Below are 10,977 nucleotides of genomic sequence, written 5' to 3' on the forward strand. Positions count from 1 at the left end.
TTTCCATTTACAATGCAAAAGTGGGGACAGGTATTTATTGAATAAAACATCGGATACACATTACTCTGAAAATTCGTAGTGAAACCTCAAGCAAAACGATGTTCCCGTATATAAGGTTCAACTTGATTTGAGATTAACAAGTTGTATCGAGGAAACATATTTCGGCATGTTCGCTTCCATCCGATAACAGCGGTTTCTGCGTGTATTTCAAGCCATAGAGCAGATTAAGTTTAAGAATCAGTATTATCTTATCTTTACTGACTACTCTTGGAAGTGTTACTATCTGAAATCAACATAATAACAATCATCATTACAAAACTATTTCTTTTAGAATTATTCCCCTTCAACTATCTTGCATTTAGATTTAATTCAGACGACAGTTACGTAAAAAATTGCAACCTCCAATGCAATTTCTTCTTAATAAATTCACTATTTAATATGTGCATAACATGGGTGGAAGTGATTAAAATCCTGTAATGAGTTTCAGTTCTCTTCATTAGATTACACTGACCACCCACATATCCTTTAAAATCGTTAATAAAGCGCCATAAGGAAGAGTTCAAAGATGCACGAACTGTTGAAGTCCTTAAATCGCACCCACATGACAGACTGGAGCTTTTCATGCAATGACAAAAATACTAAATAAGTACATATAAATCAAAGCTGGTCAGAAAAAATTAATAGATCCTAAAGTTAACCATATAAGAACGTGTTTTGATTGATTAAGAGACTTAAGAAAAACTCACTTGCAGTATTCAATTATCCGCCGATTAATGAGTTTATAATTACCACAATTCCAGCAACACTAGAACGAGTCGCAGCTCCACCACATGGGTGCGCCTAACATAATGCGATAATTATTTCGTTTAAGATATGTTGTCCTGACTTCAAGAGCAAGCCTATTGTTAGTGGTTTAGAAAGCGATTTTTTAATGTGTTAGATAAGAATTACACACTTTTCTAATTTGAGACTAATATTTCACTAATTTGCATTATTGCCTACTCAGTGAATAAGCGGAATGTCAATTTAAAACACGGCTTGACAAGATAACGTGGGAAAAGAGAGCTGCTGAGTTTCATACTTCGCAACAAATCATAAAAGATATGTTGAGACCTTTCCACTGTAACCGGACGTCTAGAGAAATTTCAGATACACTGACCAATTAATAAAGCATTATTTTAACTCTTGACTACAATAAAATTAGAAGTCTGGTATATATTCCTACTTTGTCTAACACAGTTACACGTCTAACCAACATCAGGTTATCAAATATTGACAGATCTGGCAAATTCAAAGTTTGCTTATTTACTGAGGGAGACAGGAAGCTAAGTAACATGTTGCAACTTGAAATGATATCAGTAATTAATAAAACGGCGTTTAATATTTTAGTGTTTAATCTAATCTCTCTAAAAGTGAGATGCGAGATTATAGCTTACAACGACAGTATTTTACTTGTTGCTGTGATTGCTGATTGTGGTCGAAATGATCAAACTGGAATGGTTGCATTCGTGATCCTTGCCTGACATTTAAATGTTATTGCCTCTCGCGAAATCTGAACTGGCATAAAGCTAGTTCATTCGCATTAGAAGACATTATGCGCTGCACGGTAGAGGATCAAGGAGCTGCCATCTACGAGGGGTATTCAGAATGTAAGTTACATTTTATATATCATTTTTAATATTTCGCGATGTCTTCATTTTTTGACATTTTTTTTCCTTAATTTAATTTTTTAACACTCGGACGAAGCTGTGAACAAAAAAAAACATATAAATTAATATAAAAAACAAATATAAAATGAACCCAAAATATTGTACCATCACTCTTAAAGTTCTTCAAAAAATTTCTTCCAGTTTCCATCAAAATAAAATAACAAACATTACTGTACTACTTTGGTATACGAGAATCTCATACTCAATAAGGGGGTCATTGTAGAATTGGTGATGTCGACAAAACCAGTAAATAACCGGAACTTGTTTGGTGGTTTTTAATCCATATCCCTGGTGTGCATAAAGATGAAATTGGCCATAATCTGTAACACACAGCTATGTTGACATCAAAGCAAGTTAAGTTTTACGTGTTTTATTTCGATGGCTAGTAAACAAAGGTCATTTAAGGATGACGCCAACAACTAAAAAACCAATAAGTAAAACATCTACTTTATTCTTTCATCCTCAATTACACACTCTTCGCCGAAGTTTTCGGTTTCTAAACTGTAATTTAAAATTTTTCTTTTATAAGAAGTTACTTCATTCGAGATAAATAAAATGTTGCTCTTTATATTTAAACTAGCGAAAAAATATTAACCACGTTCCATTGATCAGGTCAAGACAGCAGAAAACGATAACCACGGGAATATTAAATCATACTACAGATCAAATTGGTAGCAACGTTGATAAATAATTATTGTAAAGTTTGGAGATGATGAAATTATAGTTAGCGTTTATCTATACGACATTCATAACATAGATATAAAATTTCACAACAATCGGTCGAGTAGTTTCGGAGATTATCTGTCTAATAAAAATTGATACAAACAAATAGAGAAACAGACGACAGGCAGACAGAAACCCGCACTCTAGGGGTCACGAAATGTCGAGAAAACATGAAAGTAGTAATTCGTCTAATGAACCCTATTACAATACGCCCAGGAAGTAAAAATATCAACGCACTGATAAACAACAGCTGTAGACGAATAATATTTTGCACAATTTATTAAATAAAATTTATACGGCAAAATTTTGAGATCACATCATTAAATTTTTGGACGGAATAAATATGTAAATAAATTGTGATTGGTGATTTAACGTTTGCGAGATTTCAGAGTATTCGGTTTTACAGTTTCTATGTTCTTTCTTTCTTTCTTTCTTTCTTTCTTTCTTTCTTTCTTTCTTTCTTTCTTTCACAGTATCTCCTTGTATCCTTGATAGGTGTTAGAGTAGTATCTTTTCAACTCGTAATCTATTTTTCCGTGTTTTCTGGTTCTTTGCTGGTTCCAAGTCTGCATAGGCTCCCTTTAGTTCTCTTTGTGGTTCTTTTTGCTTCATATTTTGAATTAGTTTTTGTTTTAATTCCTGCCTAATTTTTTCACTTCTTATTTTTTCCATTTTTGTTTTCCCGCATAATTTACTAATGTATTTCATCTCCACAATGTTTATATTAGTTTCATATGTTGTTTGTTTTGTCCAAGTTTCGATGACAATGGATGGATTTATTTCTATACTTGTATTTTTATCTTTTCTATTTTTTTTTCAGGTCTATTTTTTCATCGTTGATTGTCAGTGTTTTCCTTGTTGTTGATTTTCAGCATTTTTTGTTATGGAGTGATTTTTTTAAATTTCTGCTCTAGTTACCCATAACGCTTACGTCAGCAATTTCAATTATTATCAGATTTGTACTCATTTGGACTTTTTCTGTTATATGTATATGGCATTTTCTAGTTGTTTTAGTTGTTTTAAGATCTTTTAGACAACTCCACATTTTTTTGCTGTTGTATCAAAAACTGCTGTTTGTTCTTCCCCCATTTTAAGTTCCCGTTATTGTTTTAGTCTTTATTACATTACACTTATTTTATTCTTTTCCTACTCCACCCGTATCTTTTTAACGAAAGAGCAATAAAAACACGATCAAAGACAGCTATGGATTTTTGACAATTTGTCTTTGATTATTTCCAACTCAAACTTTCAAGTTGATGGTAATCTGATAAGACGAAAATTTTATCAACGCCAAATCTTCACAAACCCATGGCTATCTATGATCGTGCCTTTTATATCTCTCTCGGTAGTATTCCATGGCACCCTGATTATTTTTAATAATTACTTTCGTCCTTTCTCTCCAATGTATTTTACTGACTCTATATTGTCGTTTCCAGTCAGGTTGTGTCCGTTCTTCTTCTCATTGTTGTTCTCTGTCATCTATTCTTTCTAATTTTTCTGGATCTCCATTTTGGTGTCTGCATTTTTGCTTGTAGTATCTCTTTTGTTTCCACTTTCAGTTAATCTTTTTTCTCTGATTTTTTTTTCTTTTCACAACTCTTAGTACTCTTGTTTCAGAATATTCTATTATTTTCTTTATAGTCTTTGCTATTTTATTTTTCTTTTAACTTAATTTCTGATGTTGTTATACTCTATTTTGTCTAGTTCACTGTGTCTGTGAGATTGTGAGAATCCCTTCCAAGCTTTCTTCTTTCTTTTGACTTCGTTTTGAATATATGTATACATTTTACTATTTTTGCTTACTTGGTTTTATTTAGGCTTTTCCACACACCTTAATTGCCGCAATTTTTTCCAAAATTTGAATGTCCAGGATGAAAAATAAAGGAGGATTCATAGTCCACAGCTGTAGAAATTATTATTTTATAAAGTTTATACAGAATTTACTCTGAAAAATTATTTTGAAGTGACATCGTAGTTATCGGTGGGATTAATAAGATAAATGTTTGTTGGCGCATGACTACACGAGATTCCCAAAATGTGTCTTAAATTTCACAAAAATGAGTTATTTGAATAATACGATCGCCAATAGACGACAGAGGGCAGACAGAGGGAAACGGTGGATCTACTACTACGAGGGTACATCGGACGACTGACCACTTTCATGTTTTCTCGACATTTCATGACTTTCAGAGTACGAACAAAATATGTCTGTCTACCGTCTGTCTGTATCCATTTTTATTAGACAAACAGATCTAAAAATCTCCGAAATTATGGATTTTTGCCAAATTTTACATATAAATAGGTTTTTTAGGATTAACTAAAATTTGGCTAATCATCTCCACCAACAACCATTTTGAGTAGTTAAGGATACCTAAATATTATGAAATAATATACCCCTGTATCTACTCGTGGTTTACGAATCCGCCTTGATTTGTACCATAGTCTGTTGTGATTGATAGTTGATATTCGGACTTGTGCTCTATCCCATGTGGGTTCGCATCCTCTATCCTTACCGAGTATTTTTTCTTCACTGTTACTTGAATTATCACATTTTTACTGAAAGGGGTTATCATAAAATAAATAAAATTTTGCAAAATCAATTTTATAATTTATACAAGCGGCGAGGAAAGTCCTGTCTAAATAACCTTAGACTATTTTTTTGTGTAAATGATTGCATTTTGCAGTGAAAAATTCTCTACTATTTGTCTTTCTTCATATCTTAGCCACTAATAACGCGTCATGTAGTTCTTTTTCATTGGTTACTTCAAAATCACATATATTTTCCAGATTTAAAAAAAGATAATCCACAACTCTTAGGGAACTGCTGAATTCAATTTAATCAAATTTTTCTTTGAATCAGCATAGATTTATAACTAGATGAACTATTGTAATCAGTTTAGAATTTTTTTCTGCAAGTTTTTAGCGAAGTCCTAGAATCATTAACAGGTTGGTGTTGTTTGATTTTTTCTTTTTCCCCAAACACTAGATTCCACTTCGTACAGTATTTTGTTTCCCAAACTTGATAACACTGGATCCTGTCTGTCTCTCTTAGAACTCATTAACTCGTATTTCTTTGATTGTATAAATTATGTTTTCTCTATTTATTTCGATATCGGAGTCCCCCAAGGCTCCAGTCTTGGAGCTCTCGTTTTTAACATCTTTATCAATGATTTACCATTGTCGTTGTCTCTTAGATTTCATGGTGTTAATGTGCAAACAGATTTATTACTGATATTCTTTGTGCAGATATTTTAATTTATTTCGTTATTATTTACTAATTTTAGCAAGTACGAGAAAAAATAAATTGTTGAATGACTGCGGTAATATAACCCATATGAGAGGGCAGGTGTAAACATTTTTGCAGGTTAACTTCTAAACCCCAAACCAACATCAACTGATAACTAACTGCCAAAGTAGCTTACGTGGCGTAATCAAAAACCTTGCTTCAGTTTCAATTGCTCCACGAGCGCCCATTATCACCTTTTATCGTGCGTCAGCTACGTCTGCGACCCGGCAAAATCCAACCAGCCTCCCTCCAGCAAGTCGGCAGTGCCGGTGGCCGTACCGACCTGATGAAAATAATAATGCGAAGGTAGTACCTCCACATCTGAAACGTCATCAATTAGAATCTGCGATCTGGCATGATGCGGGCGATCATCGTTCACCCACCCACGTCCCATTTCACGTGCCGATAGATTTGTGAATTATGTGGTGTATAAATAGTAAACAAAGTGTAAGGAAGTGAATCTTGTGCGGGGTTGTAGGGAATGTGGTGTAGGCACGTCTAGGCGGCAACGGGCGCATGGCTGGCACGAGCTCGCGACTTGCAACCGCATACTCTCTCTGAGATGAGGATCTAAAAATAGCTCTGTACTCACCAGCGTTGGTGACGTCGTGACCACAACGAGCTTTACTGCTGTTGGGCCCGGGCCCAGCGCACACATGGGCACCGCGAGTGCGACTGCTGCGAGGTTTTCCACCGAAGGCCAGCAGGAATCGCAGGAATGGACCTTCAAGGACGAGGGACGTGCTGCAGGCTGGGGATTTCCATGTGTGCGCTTGGGTGACAAAGCGTTTTCCAAGAAGAAGACGAAGTGGACAGTTGCAGATTTAGAATGCAGGGTATTAGAGGAGCGTTGGTGAGCCAAATCATTTTTCACTAGATACATTGTAGCAACGGATTAAATTAACGAGCGAGTGTGGCTCTGGATAAACAGGCGTCTGTCACGAAAGTACCAAAATTTGCTACATTTCACACTTGAAATAAACATAATTAGTATTTTGAAACTCTTCCGGCGGGTACCTCTTGGCTAGAGAACAGAGCAAATTCAGGGCATCCAAAATGTATCCAAGTGTCTTGATCACGTGTATGATTTTTTTTTAATAATGAGTAGTGATCAAGGTTGAGCCGCTTTATTTTTATCAAGAGTGTCTTACATTATTAAAATGGGCATATGTAAACTGCGGCAAATCCGATAATCTTCTAAAATCAAATACCAACCCCAGATCTTGTTGTTGTTGAGATATAGGCACTCTTTTAACATACGTATTTTTTACACCCACAATTGCATTTTTATACAGTGCGCCATAAATTAATGCTAATATTATGACAAAACTAACAATAATAATTGTTGTTAGTTTTCATGATTTTAAAAAGGAAATTGTTGGATGAGTATATTTTTTAGATTTCCCGATATACAAATAAAATTATTCCTGCCGATGACACTCTAACGAAAGCTTATGCAATATTAATACTAACTAAATGTGCCACGTAATTCTTCAATAGTAGTAGTATTTTTAGTATCTAACAGGTCGAGTAACTGGATACAATTATGATTCTTTTTTCAAAAACTCTGTGTGTCTAGGATGAAAAATAAAGATGGATTCATAAACCACAAATATAGAAGAATTTTATCTTATGAAATTTAATTAACATTTACTACGCAAAATTTTGAGAGGAATTGGGTCCTAATTTCAAAGAAGTGCGAATTATTATGTAACAAAACTCTCTAGTTATTAGCAGAGAACTTTCCGCCCCTAAAACGTACAGCAAATCCAGCGCACTTTTACAAAGATATAGTTAATAATTTTCTTGTCTTACTACTTCATCCATTATGGATTTTTTAATTCCTCTGCACTTAGTTCCCAGTTCCAACCGTCTTTCCTTATCATCGTTCTTCATTAGCGTTTTTTTTTGTTTGTTAGTTACTAATCCATACTTTTCTTGTCTATCAGTAGAAATATCTTTGCAAGCTGTCTACTTATGCTAAATATGGGTATTTTTCGCTCCAGATTATACCTACTGTACATAGCAACAAATTGAAAAGCGTGCTAGATAACTGATCTCCCTGTGCCTTTTTTCTGCGAATCTATTAACATATTTGCTTCTAGTGTGGTTTGTGTATAACGCATTGTATATTTTAACATCATTTCAACAAATTTCTTTAATTAATTCGCAATTCCTACTGTTGCATTGCACTAAACAACACTCCCTTCCAAGGAATCGTAAGTTTTCTTGAAAACTATGAATAATGCAAATTTTTCAAATAGATGCAAACTTAGGTTAAACTATGTTAAAGTTGCTACGTGATAAAAATCTATAGTACATTTTATCTTCCTCTTTCTTTCTAACCTTCACATGTTTTGTCTAATACCTCTTTAAACTGTTCGAAAGACTTTTTACCAATATTTCCAAAATCGTCATCAACATAGCTCTCGACAGAACAGTCCTCTCAAAATAGCCCGATATAAAATTTTTGTAGATAAAAGCAGAAATTATTGTATTTGTTTCACAAAATACGACTATTTTAAGAATATAGGTAATTTTTGGTTTTTATTTATTCACAAAAATGTGTAAAATTTGTTTATTTGAGACAATAAAGAAGTCGGGTTGGGTCGGGTTGGATCGGGTCGGGTCGGATCAATTCAGATCAGATCGGGTCAGGTCAGATCAGATCAAATTAGGTCAACTGGGTCGGGAATCGAATAACAATGACAATATTTCTCTGTCTTTTTTTACAATTTCTATTGGTAGGTCATTTTCACCTTCATTTTTATTGTTTTCAAACTTCTTTCTCTTTAGCAATTCTGATTACATTACCTTTTTCTCCCAATCCACATTGTTATCATATTTTCTTGTACTCTCTTTACTTTTATGCAGACACTTCGAAGTATTGTTCATATTTCAAATACTGTGATCCTTTCACGAACGAATTTATTCTATCTCCCCTTTACTTTTCAATACACCTCTTGTCTTCCTACTTTACAATTAAAATCACCTACTAACACCTAAGTTTCACATTACATAACCTTGCATACGATTATTTCTAATTTTTCATAAAAATTGTCTTTAATGTCAGCTTCCTACGTGAGGCATGCACATTAATCACGGTCAGTTTTCTGAATTTAGATCTAATACTTAACCTACATGGTCTCGACAATGGCGATTGTTACCAATCAATCATTCTCAAACGTCACTCTTTTCTCCATTGTTGAAAAATATTGTCCTTTGTACTTTTCCACATATTCTTCTTCGAATGTACTTCTAGTGTTTCCAAGTCCGTATTTAATTTCACATTTTGTTTTAGTTCTTCGTATCTTCTGTCTCATTCGTGTTGTCTTTATGTTGTACTATGTTCATACAACATTATAAATTTCGACATCATAATTCGTAACATTGTTGATCCTTCGACCCTGATTACCATTCTGATCCATCGGAACCGGAATTATCATTTGGCTCCTTCGATCCGGATTAAACATTTTGGTCCATCGAACCGGATTAAATACCGTCATTCTGATATTCCTTGCTGTCCCACTTGTTCTTGTTGCATTTGCTATCTGATAAAAATCTTTGCTTACAAATTTCTTGTTTACTAGATTTTACCTTCTTTGAATACCGTGACTGTCCCTCTTTAATCACTTCCGAAGATAAACATCCTACACAAAACACTGTACACAAAGTGAGGTACGAGTAGGACTGCTAAAAGTCAGGTTACTTAGTTTACATAGCTTATTTCTGGACTCTATATCAGTATTTGAACAGAACATTGTAAATTTCACTATTTCGAGATTCCACAGAAAACTTCAATCTTTTTACAAAAATTAAAAGAAATTTTGTAAATTTTGCATGGTAAACTCGTAGTTAAAACTTTTATATGTTTTATGCACCTAACTCTTCCTAACACAGTAATAAATTGATCTTCTTAAAGCTTTATTCATGGATACCTTTCCAGGTACACAAAACTTCGCAGAATTTTGTACTCTTCTTGAACAGTTTTTTTTTTTTTTTTGTAGGAAGAAGTTCAACCTCAGACTTCGTTGCGTTTTAACAACCCTTCGTGGATTGAAGAAGTAGAAGAATTTAACCGAAAATGTCTTCACTACTTCCAAAAGTGGATTGTAGGTTGTACCGACAATAAATTCTGACACAAAAAGTACGAATTACACTTATGACACGGGTACTAGAAGCTGCACAAAATTTCATCAATTTCATTTTCCAAATTAAAAATATTTATTAAAAACTTACGACAAACATTTTTTAATATGTAGATTTCGCTAGCGTCACCGCTTCTAGGTTTGTTCTGGAGCCCCCATCGCGACGTCCGCTTCCAGGTTTTTCTTTAGCGAACGCCGTGCGGCCACCGTCACCGACAATGAGTCACCCATCATCGCCGCACATACTAGAAAACCCATAAGGATTTTAGGAATTCATTGTAGTAACTATTCTGTCAGTTGATATTTTGACATCAAATCAGGTTAGCATTGGAAAGGTGAAATTACTGCTATATATATTTCTTGTCATGGTGGAAACCTAAATATACTATGAGAAAAGGAACGTAAAAACGCATTGTCATTTGAACCAACCGAAATTTAATTTTGTTGATTCAGAAAAGTTTTAAAGAAAATCTTGGTGCAGAAATCAGGAAAATCCTTAAACAAGCAAGAAATACAGTAATCGTGCTTAAGACTCGCAATTATTACTACGTTTTCTGTGTTAAATTATAAAGCAATCTGAAAAAACAGATTTAGAAAAAATGATTCATTCGTACGATTTTTTAAGGTGCTAATTCTTTTCACTCATCCAACAGTAATGTTCCTAAATGCTAAGAAAAGTCAAATAACACGCTGATTTTAAAATAAGGTCAAAGAACTTCATGCAAGGGGAAGAATAAAGTAAGGGTCAAGGAAAAGTTTGAAAATTAATAAATTATTAAAATAAAATAAAAAATACAAAACAAAGGCGAAATAAAGTACAATTCCATCGACCGCTCAGTCTATATTCTTTATTGATTTTCTTACTATTATTTTTCCTACCTCTGTTTTTTTAAACACTACCTAATAACATTTGCTCAACGCAAATCGTGTTTCAGATAGACGAAAAAGGATAAAATTTATAAAAGAAAATACATGAAGATGGAATATGTATTCATACATTTTTGAGTCAGCACAAGCAACACAAGTATAGAAGACCAAAAATTTGGTGGAACCTCTGCACAAAAGATGGAAAATAAATTATATGAACAATCTAAAAATGTTTTGTCTAATT

The 10,977-nt window shown here is 33.8% G+C and overlaps 1 long non-coding RNA gene across 1 annotated transcript; it reads right to left on the bottom strand.

The window, feature by feature from the left end:
* Positions 1-1,644: 1,644 nt before the first annotated feature.
* LOC135127038 (uncharacterized) lies at positions 1,645-6,383 on the bottom strand. The gene is made up of 3 exons (XR_010280165.1): positions 6,311-6,383; positions 5,913-6,039; positions 1,645-2,029 (listed from the first exon to the last, which is right to left on the bottom strand). It is a non-coding gene; the product is annotated as an uncharacterized LOC135127038 (long non-coding RNA).
* Positions 6,384-10,977: the final 4,594 nt, after the last annotated feature.

Source organism: Zophobas morio, unplaced genomic scaffold, assembly GCF_036711695.1.
Source record: "Zophobas morio isolate AGI-343-1 ecotype UQ-CSIRO unplaced genomic scaffold, CSIRO_AGI_Zmor_V1 ptg000011l, whole genome shotgun sequence".
Classification (NCBI taxonomy): Eukaryota; Metazoa; Arthropoda; class Insecta; order Coleoptera; family Tenebrionidae; genus Zophobas; species Zophobas morio.